Here is a 12396-nt window from a genome sequence, read left to right on the forward strand (position 1 = left end):
TCGATTCCAGATCAGCAGGGAATTTCATCTCTCAAGGTCTTGTTACCAAACTGTAAATTCCAGTGACATCCATAAGTCCTCATCTCTCTGTCACAGCAGTGGATGGCAGCAAGATTCCTGGCAGTGAGGTTCATTCCGGCACCAGACCCGTTCACCTGAGAGTGGGTACATTACATCAGGAACTTATTGAATTCCTTGTCATTCCCAAGGCATCCTATAACATTGTGCTAGGGCTCCCCTGGCTTAAACTCCATAACCCCAGCATCAACTGGGCATTCCTGCAACTGGAGCAATGGAGTCCCCATTGCCACCAGCATTGTATCAGTCCTGTCCTACCCATGCGCTCTGCCAATGCTACGTCCTTGCCCGACTTACCGGAGGTCTACAAAGACATTACGAATGTATTCTGTGAACAGTCTGCGGACACCCTGCCGCCCCATCGCAAATTGGATTGTCCAATTGATTTACTCCCTGGGAAGACTCCCCCTAAAGGTCGAACCTATCCATTATCGGTTCCCGAGACCCAAGCTATGTCTGCTTATATTCAAGAAAATCTGCAAAAGGGATTCATTCAACCCTCAAAATCTCCAGCTGGCGCAGGGTTCTTTTTTGTGAAGAAAAAAGATGGAGGCCTGTGACCATGTATTGATTACCGAGGCTTGAATAACATCACAGTCAAAAATAGCTATCCACTCCCGTTAATCACCGAGTTGTTCGATCGGGTGAAAGGCGCCAAGGTCTTTACCAAATTGGAACTCCGTGGGGCATACAACCTGATAAGAATCCGAGAAGGAGATGAGTGGAAGACTGCATTCAATACAAGAGATGGTCACTACGAGTATTTAGTAATGCCATTCGGCCTCTGCAATGCTCCAGCTGTGTTTCAACAATTCGTGAACGAGATCTTCAGAGATATGTTGTACGTCTCTCTCGTGGTCTACCTAGACGACATTTTAATCTTCTCCAAAGATCTGCCCTCTCATCGTTCCCAAGTTAAAGAGGTCTTATCCCGTCTCAGGCAGAACAGAATCTATGGTAAAATCTCCAAGTGTACATTCGAGGTACCTTCAGTTTCCTTTCTGGGGTACATAATTTCTGGCTCCGAGTTAGCCGTGGATCCTGAGAAATTGGTCGCAACCCACTACATTGAAAGCGGTCCATCGCTTTATTGGCTTCGCCAACTATTATCGAAAATTCATCCAAGGTTTTTCCACACTGATTGCTCCAATCACTACTCTCACCCGAAAGGGAGCTAATCCATCCGTATGGTCTACAGAGGCTACATCAGCCTTTCAGCTTCTGAAGCAGTCTTTTATCACCGCTCCTATCTTACTTCAACCTGACATGGATCTACCCTTCTTCCTAGAGGTGGATGCCTCCAACATCGGGTAGGAGCTGTACTCTCCCAAATGTCCAGTGATGGAAAACAGCACCCCTGTGGATTCTTCTCCCGCAAGTTTCTGCCTGCAGAAAAAAATTACTCCATAGGTGACCAGGAGTTACTTGCCATAAAATTAGCCCTAGAGGAATGGAGGTATCTCCTGGAAGGAGCTAAATTCCCAGTGACAATATTCACTGATCATAAAAATCTGTTGTATCTTCACTCAGCTCAGTGTATGACTCCTTGGCAGGCTCGTTGGTCTTTATTCTTTTCCAGATTCTCTTTCAAGATCCTGTACCGTCCTGGTACACAAAATGTGAAGGCTGACGCCTTGTCACGCTCCATGGAGGAAGATCAGTCCTCACAAGAGAGCCATCCCATCATTGAGACCATCGCATTCGCTCCTACACAGGTGTCTCCTGTGCCTCCTCCGGGCAAAACCCTTGTGCCCCCCTGAGCTCCACCCGAGATTACTGTCGTGAACCCACAAGTCATTATTTTCGGGGCATCCCGGTGCCCAGAGTACTCTCGAGATTCTTCAACAGTCTTACTGGTGGCCACAAATCAGAAAAGACGTCAAAGAATTTGTGGCATCTTGTCCTGTATGTGCTCAACACAAAGTACCCCGTCAAACCCCTGCTGGTAAGCTTCATCCCTTGTCCATTCCAACACGTCCGTGGACACACATTTCAATGGACTTCATCTCTGAGTTACCCAAATCCCAAGACTACAATACGATTTGGGTGGTAGTCGACCGATTTTCAAAAATGGCTCGGTTTATATCCCTCTCTGGGTTACCATCTGCTCCGAACTTCTGCAAATCAACAAATACTTCAAAGTCGTCTACCCCATTGGAAGGGGAAAATGTTCAACCTTTTTCCAATATGTTAACGTCCTCTGTGCTCAACACATGTCTACTTAAATGATATATTTTTGTTTTAGCTTTCTCGTGTACAGTCGTCTATAACAGTCGATATCTCTTTGATCTGATCATGCCTAATATCATTTTTTTCCTTATTGTTATTCTTCCGGGATGGTTTTTTTTACCCGTCCTTTTCCCCATATGGTATTACTACTTATTGTTTTCCCTATTTGTAGTTAAATGGCAAATCTAAAGGGGGTTCGACAGTCTAAAAAATTATCCTCATGTTTTAAGGAATCAAATCTGTTGGCATTTCTCCAATCAGAATAATTGGTCCAATTACCCCCATCCCTTTGGAGGCAATATTGGGCCTCTCTGGATATATATACCTCCTTTTGTTTCTCCAATTTCTCGGGGTCCTTTTTTGTGGTCTGCTATTATTTCCATTTTCTCTTAGCTTCAAAATCCTGTTTAAAAGGGAGGTGTTCCAATGGTTTATTACTCCTTCCCTTTTCCTTATAATAAGTACTTGTGGAGATCTCATTGTTTCCCCTCTACTCTCATTATGGTTTCTATCATTATTGGGTACAATAAACCTCATTTCTATTTTTGTAATGAGGTGTTCACCTCCAGTTTTATAATCGTTGACATCTCTTAAGTATTTATTTCTTTTTTTTTTATCCCTAAGTTCCCTTCATTTTATAAAGGATTTCCTCCTCCAATACCTTATATTCTTTTGATTTAATGAATGGATCGACTAAAGATGTATACGTAACGATCTCCTCCTCTAATTTTATTAAATCCTTCTTTTTATGTTTTATTATTTATTCCATAAGGGAGATAGAGCAAGAATCCAGGAGTTTGAACCATTCTTTGTAAAACTCCTGAGTAGAGATTCACTTTCAAATTTTGTCAATCCATAAACCCCTAGGGACTATATTCTCTGTACAGCATTTTTCTAGGGAGACAATCTCCCACCGCACTCTGCCCTCTTTCAGTAGGACTTTTCTTTTTTTTGTCAAGGAAAAACTTTACACTATAAAAATAAAAATGCAGTGATCGAAAAAACATTAAATTCCATTCAAAACAGTCGCAAAAGTTATAGTAGGACAGTAGATTCAACTGTAATGATAAAATGCAGGTTAGGCAAAGTCAAGCAGTACAAATACAACAGTCGAATGAAGGATCATTACTCAATGATTCTAGTAGGTACCATGAGGTATGTGAAAAAGAATCCTTAAGGGCCAATTTCAGTGGGGGGGACAGGGTTCGGACATATGGCAACCATGTATCAAAAAACTTTGCTGTCAGCTTCTCCTTTTGAAGTGATGTTTCTGTCCAGTCCATCGTGAACAGATGTGATATTCTAGAATAGGCTAGGGATAAGGGGAATGGATCGGGAGAAATCCATTGGGATAGGATCGTTTTTTTATGGTCGCTGCCAGTTTGATGAGCAGTAAAAGATTGACAGGTGTTAGTTTCTTACGGTCACTAGAGGAGTAAGTGCCCCAAAATGCCCAAGACATGGAAATGTTAAATTCTCAGTTGTATGTCGATGTTATATATTCTTGCAGGGAAAGCCAAAGGGACTGTACAACAATACAAGACCACATACAGTGGACTAGATCTGAATTATGATTACCACATTTATAACAGTTCGCGTCGGGAGCTTCCCCTATGAGTTGTTTGAGTCTCGGAGTAAAATATGATCTGTGTAAGATCTTCTGGTGCATCTCCATATGAGAGGTAGAGACCAGACATTTGTTCAAAAACTGGTAGGATTTTAACATGGATTTCATAGATAATTCAGGAAAGTCTAATTGCCATTGTAGCATACCTCTTGGTGCTTGATCTAGCGACAGATGTCATATATGTTGGATAGCTCTATCCAATCTCACATGTACAAGTCTGTCTAGGGTACATAATGCGTTATCTGTCCGAGATTTGTGTCAAAACAGATTGAGCATAACTCAGTGCCTGACTAGACGCAAAGTGTGGTATCTGAAGATGTGGGTATTTGTCTTGTAATTTGTGTGTGAGTTAGAGGGGTTAATGAATCCCCAGCAAGAAGATGAGCCACAGATCTGAGACCACCTAAATACCATGATTTAAATATATTTGTGAACTGATTAGGGGTAAAACTAGGGGTACCCCATAGAGGGAGAAAAATGGATATTTGCTTAGAGGCCTTCATAGTAGACCTGACCAACCGCTACGCTATGCAGGTGGAGTTAAGAAGGACATTTTCCGGCACTGATTCTGGAAGAGTCTGTGGAGTCAAATGTAACAGAGACACCAAGTGTATATTAGGGATAAAACTTTGCTCATTAGAATAATTAGTAAAGGTATTATTTCCTGTGATCCAATCTATGGCTATCCTGTATTCAGTGCCAGAACAATGGGCCTGATTCAGGATTGCACCTAAGCTTGGTGGTGAGAATGTCTCCAAGGGGGCACCAGCCCAAATCTTGCCTAGGGCACCAAATTGGCTAGGGCTGGCTCTGAATATATGGTAATAGAATTTTGAGATCTTAGTTACATATATTTGTGCAAATATATGAGTGAGCCCCCAAGCCGTCATCAAGGCTTCTCTATGTGTTGGGGGTCACTATTGCTATATCTAAGTGGGGGTGCAGCACCCCAAGAAATCAGCATAAGCCTTAAAGTAGGACACCAGTGAGAAAATGAAAGTGTTAATAAATGTTAGCTGAGAAGCCAGAGCTATGTACAGAAAGGTGATGAATGTGTTATTGAAGAGATTAGTAAGTGTTAGATAGAATGTAATAGTGTGCCATCTCAGTGCCACCTACCAGTCCAGGGGCACCACACCCCACACCATTGTTACCCCAATCTAGTATAATTACCTAGTGTAGAGCCACATGGTAATGGCACTTTACTTTAATGTATCTAAACTAGGAGCTGCTTACCTAGAGCGACCCCATGTGGCATATAAGGACAAGAAGACAGGGAGTGAGAGAAAGGAGGAGAGACAGGGAGTGAGAGAGGGGGTCATGGTGAGAAAGGGAGCGAGAGAGGGGGTCATGGAGAGAAAAGGGGAGAGACAGGAAGTGAGAGAGGTGGTCATGGAGAGAAAGGGAGAGGGACAAGGAGTGAGAGAGGGGGTCATGGAAAGAAAGGGAGAGAGACAAGGAATGAGAGAGGGGATCATGGAGAGAAAGGGGGAGAGACAGGGAATGGAGAGAAAGGGAGTGAGAGAGTGGGTCATGCAGAGAAAGGGAGAGAGAAGGGGAGTGAGAGAGGGGGTCATGGAGAGACAGGGAGTGAGAGAGGGTGTGAAGGAGACAGGAAGTGAGATAGAAGGTTTCAGGTAGAGAGAGCAGGGGAGAAAAATAAAGTAAAAGACTCAGTGAGAGGAAGGAAAGAGAAAGAGAGAGCGAGAGAGGGGATGGGTGGAGGAAGAAGAGCAGAGAAATAGAGGAGAAAAAGAAAAAGTTTAGGGAAGAATGAGATAATGAGGATAGCAGGCTGACCAAAGCCTGGCTGACCATTGAAAGCTGACTATTGATATTTAGTTTGAATTTAAAGTGGGAAGATTTTTAAGTAGGGAGAAAACAGTTACATAGCTTAAGCCTGGACTTAAACTGGACAAAAACTGACAACCAGCTTGGTATCTTGGTATCAAAGTGACACAGAAAGACAGAAAACAACAGCGACTCAGAAAACCAAGGGACTGCTTTGAGTAAGCTCACTTCATACTCACAACATACTACTCCTGGCTGCTTTATCTGGCTATTTATCCATAATATCACCATTTCTACAACTGCTAAAACTTTGAATATCACTATTTATGCTTGTATTTACAAAATGCCCAGCTGTACCTCTAATGACTTCACCTCACCTGCTCTTCCATTGATAGTAGGTGTCCCCCAACATTTTATTCTTGGCCCTCTTCTTCTCTATCTCTATACGTCCTCTCTGGGTGAGCTTATTTGCTCACTCAACTTCCACTCTCACCTCTATGCTGATGATACTGAAATGTACCGCTCCTTTCCTGATCGCTCTCTCTCCATCCTCACTCATATCTCCAACTGTCTCTCTGCTGTCTACTCTTGGATGACCCAGCGCTTTTTTGTTTTTTTCTTTTTTTCCTTCTTTTTTTTTTTAATTATATTTTTATTGCAATAAAGAGTGCTTTTTAAGACTTAAAATATCAAAGACTAATGCTGGCCACACATCAGAACAACTTTCCACCAACCATCCAATTAGCTGCTTGGATGGAATACAAATATGGTACTGGATGGGAGCAAGGACAATCAGAAATGTGCTCACAAACCCAGGAAATGGACAAAAACATTTAGTCAAATTGTTTAAATCAAACAGGTTCAACAGTACCGTGTCTGAGCGACAGTTTGTGTCCTTTCCCAGAATTTGGGAGCAAATTTCTGCAGTAAATATTACATTTGCTCCCATCCAGTACCATATTTTTATTCCATCCAAGAAACTAGTTGGATGATTGGAGGGAAGTTGGTCTGATGTGTGGCCAGCATAAGCTGACCTCTTCCAACCCTCCTGCATAAAACCTGACCATCTCTCATCCTAACCTTCTGTTTATGCTCATTTCTTCCCCTTCTGTGTTACCCCTGTCTGTCTATCCCTCCCCTTTAGAATGTAAGCTCTCACGAGCAGGACCCTCTCTCCTTATGCGCCTTTCTTAGAATATAAACTTCTTCCACCCTGATGATTGCTTCAGTCTCCATATTTACCATGTACTTGTCCTAAACTGTCTTGTACTGTAATTTAGTATGTGTTTTGCTCATATCTATGCTCTGTAAAGTGCTGCAGAATATGTGTGCATCCACAGGCCCAAATTGTCACCACAGTTTTGCTCACCTCTTACAGCCAATCACTTTGCATATCATGTATTAATGAACCGCCCCAAGGCGATTAGCTGTTCACCACATTTATCTACATGGTCATTTCTGATCATCCTCAGTGGTGGGTGCTTGTGTCATTCATTGTTAATGCACAATAATTACTGTTTTCATTCTGAAAGTAACATCAGTGGAAAACACCATTAGCCGGCTTTGCCAGGCCGGATTCAGACGCTCATTAAAACTGTTCTCAGAATGTCATACAATAACATAAATGCCACCAAAGTGACTTATTTGGGGCAATAGAGAGGTCAGTTATAGCTCATTACAAGCAGAAACTTGGGCGGTGGATTCATCACATACTAATGCCGGGCGCTTTCCAGGAAACCGCTACAGCAGAATAAGTAATAACAGAAACAGTAATATAAATATATGAAAAAGGAAATTTAAGGTGGCCGTACACTACTGCATGAAGCCACAGCAGTGCAAAAATATATTCGTACCGTCCCGGTCCAAGAACGGGGAGGGCAGCTGACATCCTGTGATGTCAGCCGTTCGCCCCCAGCAGGCAGCTACCTACCAGCATTCGCATGGGTGCACCCAGCATTTTCGTGGGTAAGCCCAGGAAAGGCTGAATGTCCCCATGCGTACGCCACCCTGCCTGCCTCCACCCCCCCCCCCCTTCCTCTCTGAGTGAACGCCATGGCGACTATGCAAGTCACCGATGGCATCCACGCACAGGGGCATAGGGAGGGCGGAGCTGGTGGAGCATGAGTTCTGGGCGCTAAGACATCAAAGGGCACCGGAGCCATGCAGCCCGCTCCCCCGCTCCCTGCTCTGCCCGGCTGAGCTCAGCTTCCCTGTCCACGCTATTATGTCTCCTGCTGGACCGCTAGCCAATCGCCGCATGCTGGGACTTGGCAAACCACAAGTGTGTGTGTGCGTGTGTGTGTGTAATAAAGTTATACTTTTCTGTGTGTGTGTTTTATTTTAACATTCTTTTTACAGGTGGACTACAAGTCCCAGTGGGCCTATTAATGAACCACATGCTGGGACTTGTAGATCACCTGTATAAAGCAATGTTATGTATGAATGATTTAACACTATCAGGCCGGCGTCCAAAGCCCACGGATGCCAGTGACAGCCCCAGGCTTCACTCTGGATGGGTGAAGCCTTGGGGGGGGACTCACTCCCCCAGGTACCCCGTCCAAGGCTGAACAGCCACGGTGCTCATGGTATGGCTGGGGGACCTTATGTAAAAAGTGTCCCCTGTGAATCGTGGGAAGGGGGGTTGCGGGAGTCCGCGAAACGTGGGTGGGGGGGGTTGCGGGGTTCCGGGCGGGGTGCTCCTCACCTACATCATGGTGGATGGTGGGCATGTACTGTAGCCCTGACTGGGTGGGGGAGGTGATGTCAAGGGGGTGGTGGTGTGTATAACACTGGTCTTTTCCCTAGGGGGGCGGGTTTGTGTATGCCGCTAGGCGGGAACGTTATACACACAGGGGATGAGTGACAGATCTGGCTAAATGTATAAGAGATTAAACCCAACTCGTGGAAAGACAGGATGCATTTTTTAATATCCTTTATTTAAAAAGTGCTGACAGGCTACACAAAACTGTACTTTAAAATACCAACTTATTAAAGTAAAGGCCTCCCAGCCCCTTTCCCACTGCAGCTAAAAAACGGTAAATTCCCGATTTTCAGTGCACCTGCTGGTGACAGTGATGACGTGCGAGCTGGTGACATGCGGGTACCGCTCGGCATGGGGCCTGAGGCTCCATGATGCTCTGTGCCTCTGTTTGGGCCTTGCTGGACACACAGCCTGGAGTTTGCTGCACATGCTTCCTGCAGGCTGGGAACTGTCGCCGCCTAGGCCATCTGGTTTCTCCAATGGGACTGCAGTGCCAATCAGCTCCAACCAATTGCAGTGCAGCCCTCCTGATAAATACTGACTGACTAGGTCTAGGAGTCAGTCAGTACAAAGATGTCCTTCCCTAGACATCTGACTCCCTCCTGCTGACAGCGCTGCCGCCTGCCAGGTATCTCCAAGAGGAATCCTTGTGCTTGCCTGCTGTACTCGACCATCCACCTGCAGGACCCTGCTGCCGCCTCTACGGTCCGGACAAGGTTAGCCCCCCAAAGGGGATCACCCTTTTCCTCACCTGACGGTCACTTCACCTGCAACCCTCCTGGTCACAGCTATTCAGGCCTGCTATTATTCCTTCTGGATTCCAACCATCCAATTGTCCAACCATCTAATTGTCCAATCAACCATTCAATTCTTCAATCATCAATCCAATTCTCTTTCCAAATATATTCTTCAGTTCAATTGTTTAAGTTTATTATCCAATCTACACTTCAAGCCATCTTCAGATATCAACCTCGTGCTCCACCCACTACGAACTTTACAATAACTTTTATATATCATTGACTTTGGTTATCGCATATCGTCAGTATTACCTTTGTACCACTATTCATCTCCTGTATTACAGAATCTTTATTAAAACTGGTTTTCTTTTATCCAATTGCATCACTCCCTTCTGTAGTTTATGCAAAAACCTTACATCAAGGCACCTAGCCTCCGTTACACTCCAGCTGGTGCCACTGCTAGCGTGACACATGGTTGAGGTAATGTGATGGTCTGGGGCTGCTTTGGTGCTGGTAAAGTGGGAGATTTGTACAAGGTAAAATGGATTTTGAGTTTTTCAACACCATACCATACCCTGTGGACAGTGCTTGATTGGAGTCAATTTCCTCCTCCAACAGGACAATGACCCAAAGCTCACCTCCAAATTATACAAGAACTATTTAGGGAAGAAGCAGACGGCTGGTATTCTGTGTGTAATGGAGTGGCCAGCGCAGTCACCAGATCTCATCCCCATTCAGCTGTTGTGAGAGTACACATCAAGCCAATCCGAGTTGTGGGAGGAGCTTCAGGAAAGGTGGGTAAAATTACATCAAATTACCAGCTAGAATGCCAAAGGACTGCAATGCTGTAACTGCTGCAAAAGGAGCCTTCTGTGATGATAGCAAAGTTTGAAGAAAAAAAATATTATTTCAAATCATTATTTCTAACCTCGCCAGGGTCCTGCCTATATGTTCTGCTCATTTTGCAACTCATTTCATAAATAATTGTAAGGGCCTCTTAATTCTCATAAACGGTCATACTTTTAAACAGTTAAAAAGTCTGCTGACAGCTCCATGTATTTAGGTGAGCCTGATTAATGGTTTCTCGAAGCCCATAAGGCATACAATCAGATGCGATGCGATGCGATGCGATTCGATGCGATTTTGCATAGGATTCAATGTTAAGAAGGTCCTGTTCATTTCCCCACTATCCAAGTGGGCATAGAGTTGATTTTATATAGCGTGGCGAGCGCAGCGAGCCATCGAGCCCGAAGCGTGGCGAGCGAAGCGAGCCCCGCGAGTGGACGCATACTTCTTAAAAAGTATTCTGTGTCCCCTTGCGGGGCTCGCTACGCTCGCCACGCTTCGGGCTCGGTGGCTCGCTACGCGATCCGATCCGATTTCTAAATCGGACGCCCAGATACTACATAAGTACCGAAATGGGTAAAGGGCCAATATGGGCCATTTCTCATTGGGTATGGCCCCGTCAAGTGTGTAAAAAATAATGGCCCCCCATCGTGGCCGCCACCCCCACGATTGATGCGAACCCGAAGCGTGGCGAGCGCAGCGAGCCCGCGTGGGGCGGCGGTGCGCGTCCTCCGACCTTTTCATTCCCCTACTATCCACGTCGGCGTGGAGCTGAGAATAGATTAGTGTGGCGAGCGCAGCGAGCCACCGAGCCCGAAGCGTGGCGAGCGCACGCGGGCAGCTGTGAAGCCCGCGAGAGGACAAGGATACCTGTGAAGGTATCCGCGTCCCCGTGCGGGGCTCGCTGCGCTCGCCACGCTTCGGGATCGGTGGCTCGCTACGCTAATCTGTTCTCAACTCCACGCCGACGTGGATAGTAGGGGAATGGAAAGTTCGGAGGACGCGCACCGCTGCGCTCGCCACGCTTCGGGATCGGTGGCTCGCTACGCTAATCTGTTCTCAACTCCACGCCGACGTGGATAGTAGGGGAATGGAAAGTTCGGAGGACGCACACCGCTGCGCTCGCCACGCTTCGGGTTCGCGTCAATCGTGACGGGGCCATACCCAATGAGAAATGGCCCATATTGGGCCTTTTCCCATTTTTTGCTATGTTAAATGGACTCAGTTTCAATGTTAAAATATTTTAACATTGAATCCTATGAGGAAATCGTGGGCATCGCGTCGGTCGCGTCGTGTGCCTTCTTAAGGCACACGACCGACGCGATGTACCAGAGTTGTGGTTTTTTTAAGGGAAATCGTGGGCATCGCGGGCATCGTGTGCCTTAAAGTTAAGGCACACGATGCCCGCGATTGTGGCCGTGCTAGGAAACAAGTACCGATTCCTTTTTTTTTATATTATTTTTTATTAAAATACCATTTATTACATAAAAATAAATCACGATGATCATCATAATGACAATAATTTGTTCACAACAATATAACAATGAACAGATGTCGAGTTATCATAATATGTCATGTACAATCATTTTAATAAAAGGTACATTGTACAAAGAAACAGGAGTGTATCAGTTTACTCCGTCAAAGTCTCACATATTATCAAGACATATCGCTTACAACAATTACCGACATTAATTGAAGACACAAAATCCCCTACTAATTAAAGGATCTATCTAAATGGATTTTTTATATGTAGGCAGTGCGTTTCCCGGGGCAACGGACCACATCCTCACGTTAGCTACATGTTTTTTTTTTTTTTTAATATGGATTTTTTTGTGTTGCCAAAAAATGAGCTGGGCCTCCATGTGGTAGAGAATATACAGTAGATTGTACGCTTCACTGGGACTGATGCGATGAGTGCAACGCTACAGTGCCGAGGAATATGTGTGCGCTTTATAAATATTAATGATACATATAATCCCTCTTAAAATTACTGCCAGAGCCACAAATGTTAGCGTGCAACTTTATTTTAAAATTTTTCTATATTTTAACTACTGTAAGTATAGACAGCACTAGGAATACCTTATGGCAGTGGTTCCCAAACTGTGTGCCGCGGCTCCCTGGGGTGCCGCGGGTTGGTGGTCCAGGACCAACTGAAATTATTAATGGTTAATTATTTATGAGCAAAACCAGTGCTGGTGGCTGCCAATCATAGAATGTGTACAAACAGAAGCAAATCCTGCCCTTTACCACATAACTGCCGCTAAGAATCGCATATAAACCCAATCTACTTAATTTTTTTGGGACCTAGGGGTGCCGTGAAAAAAATT

The sequence above is a fragment of the Crinia signifera genome, chromosome 6 (assembly GCF_055691185.1).
Source record: "Crinia signifera chromosome 6, ASM5569118v1, whole genome shotgun sequence".
Lineage (NCBI taxonomy): Eukaryota > Metazoa > Chordata > Amphibia > Anura > Myobatrachidae > Crinia > Crinia signifera.